This window comes from Canis lupus, chromosome 24 (genome assembly GCF_003254725.2).
Source record: "Canis lupus dingo isolate Sandy chromosome 24, ASM325472v2, whole genome shotgun sequence".
NCBI lineage: Eukaryota > Metazoa > Chordata > Mammalia > Carnivora > Canidae > Canis > Canis lupus.
In genome coordinates this window covers 41,304,825-41,307,629 of record NC_064266.1, presented here as the reverse complement: position 1 = coordinate 41,307,629, position 2,805 = coordinate 41,304,825, and the positions used below count along the sequence as shown (strand labels likewise).

General features: G+C 41.6%; 1 pseudogene; it reads left to right on the top strand.

Moving 5' to 3' along the window:
- Positions 1-1,448: 1,448 nt before the first annotated feature.
- Positions 1,449-2,209, top strand: LOC112673415 (biliverdin reductase A-like; annotated as a pseudogene).
- The last annotated feature ends 596 nt before the right edge of the window (positions 2,210-2,805 follow it).

Below are 2,805 nucleotides of genomic sequence, written 5' to 3'. Positions count from 1 at the left end.
CCTACTTACTCTGCTTTTCAGGGTCTTTCTGGTTATTTTTGTATCATTATTTTTCCCTGAGATCTTGTTTCTTTCCTAAAAAAACTCAACCAGTCAATGAAATCGACTTCTTGGGATTCTAATAGAGATCACATGAATTACCTTCATACTTTAATTTAGGGAGATTTAATTTTTTTTAATAAGATTGAGCTATTTTAGAAAAGAGTAGCAAATATTTTTCCTTTTATTAATACCGTCTATATTCTAATAGTTATATTTTACATGTTTTTAAAGATCCTATGTTTCTTATTACATTTATTTGATTGAATTTAAAAACCTTTTTTTTCTGCTTTTGAAATAAAATCTATTCTTCCTTTATACTTTCCAGATGTCTTTATTATATCTATTTTATATGTTATATATCTCTATTAAAGTATCCACTATTCCTAAAAATAATAAATAAATATGGAACTTAATCAAGTATCTTTTTCTAATGTTTAGAAGATCATAGGTTTTATGGTCCCTGACCACCTTATGGGGCAAATTATGTCAATAGGTTATGAAACTCATCTGGGCATGGTAAGTCATTCTTTCAATAGCTAATTTTGTTGTTGATGTTTATATTTTACTTAAAAATATTTGCATTAATACCTATATGTCAGATCAATTGATTGTTTTCTTGTGCTTTGTCAGAAGCACAAGCACAGAAGTTAGGTATCCGTGATGTCAAGGCCTCACAAAATGAATTTGGATGTGTGTTTTTTTTTTTTTTCTTTCTGTGTGCCCTGGAATAATTTAAATAGGTTTGTAGTTGTCTGCTCATTGAAGGTTTACTGAATACATTTGTGAGAGGCTCAGGCACTATGTGGCCCCTTTTGGTGGGGAGCAATGGGGACATCTTGGGTTGTACTCCTTAGCAGCAGGGCCTGAGACAAGGATTCTTGTGAAAGACTTTTTGAGGGAGTGCTCGCAGAAGAAAGGAAACAAGGAAGCAGGATGGGGCAAAGGGGAGGATTTCAGCAAAGATGCGGTCACAGCTGGAGTTTGAGCCTCAGCCTGATCCCAGCTCTTCTTGAGTCTAGGAGGCCGAGCATTCAAACCACCATGTCACTCAGACATTGGCTGCTCACAACTTCTTTCAGCAGCTCCTACTCCTCCAGGGAATGGGACATGGGTAGAAAAATAACCTCCCTGGAAAGGTAGGAGGCTCCCACAAGGCAGAGAACAATTCTCTAGAGAAAGAAGTAACAGTGAGCTATTAGCAGCCAACACTCTCAGCCTCTGAAGGATGGGTGTCCTGGCCCAGGGCAAAGGCTCTGCTGGAGTGCCAGTGGCACCCCCACTGCAGGGGTAAGAAACTCTCTAACAGGCCCGCCTCCGTGGCCAGGCAGGTGGCGGTGGCAGGGCGGGTGCACGGAGGCCGGAGATTTGTGCCCCGCGACAGCCACTGAAGGAAGAGATCAATATGAATGCAGAGACGAGAGCTTGGGAACATTGATGAAGTCCAGCAGATTTCTTTGGAAGATGCTCTTTCCAGCCAGGAGGTTGAGGTTGCTTATATCTGCAGTGAAAGTTCCAGCCGTGCGGACAATATCAGGCAGTTCCTTAATGCTGGCAAGCATGTCCTTGTGGAATATCTCATGACACTCTCTTGGGCAGAAGCTCAGGACTTGTGGAAGCTGGCTGAGCAGAAAGGGCAGGTCTTGCATGAGGAGCATGTTGAACTCTTGATGGAAGAGTTTGCATTCCTGAAAATGTGGTGGGGAAAGATCTGCTGAAAGGGTCTCTTCTCTTCACAGCTGGTCCATTGGAAGAAGAGTGGTTTGGTTTCCCTGTGTTTAGTGGCATTTCTCACCTGACCTGGCTGGTCTCCCTCTTTGGGGAGCTTTCTCTTCTATCCGCCACATTGGAAGAAAGAAAGCAAGATCAATATATGAAAATGACTGTGTGCTTGGAGACAGAGAACAAACGTCCACTCACATGAATTGAAGAGAAAAGGCCTGGTCTAAAATGAAACCGACATTTAAGCTTCCATTTTAAATCTGGTTCCCTGGAGAACATGCCAAATGTAGGAGTCAATAAGAATATTTTCCTGAAAGATCAAAATATATTTGTTCAGAAACTTTTGGGTCAGTTTTCTGAAAAGGAGCTGGCTGCCGAAAAGAAGTGCATCCTGCACTGCCTATGGCTCGCAGAAGAAATCCAGAAATATTGCTACTCAAAGAAGTGAGAGAAGGATGCATGCAGCACTTCTAAGATGGGACCATAGTTTCCTTTTTATGAAGAGTTGACCTTTATTCTTACAATTAAACATATCTTAGGTAAACAGACTTTGTTTACTGTCCCGAACTGTGTTGGGAATGATATTTGGGATTCCGGGGCACATGGCATAGGCACGAGGAAAGATCTGACCTTGGGTGAATTGAGCTAAATACTTCATATTCCTGATTTCATTTACTCTTCCCAATAACCCTATCAGATGGGGTTAGTTTACTTTACCGGGTTGGTTTTCATTAATACGTTGGAAAATCTTGTTTGAAGTCACCTAGATATTAAAAAGCGAACCAGCCTTTAAACTCTGCTCATGTACTGAACCACTGCAAAATAGTACATAGAAGCCTCCCTATTTTTTAAAAAAGATTTTATTTATTTATTCATGAGAGAGAGAGAAAGGCAGAGACACAGGCAGAGGGAGAAGCAGGCTCCATGCAGGGAGCCCGATGTGGGACTCCATCCCAGGACTCCAGGATCAGGCCCTGAGCTGAAGGCAGACACTTAACCACCAAGCCACCCAGAGGTCCCCCCTTCCCGCTTTAAGGAATTTTA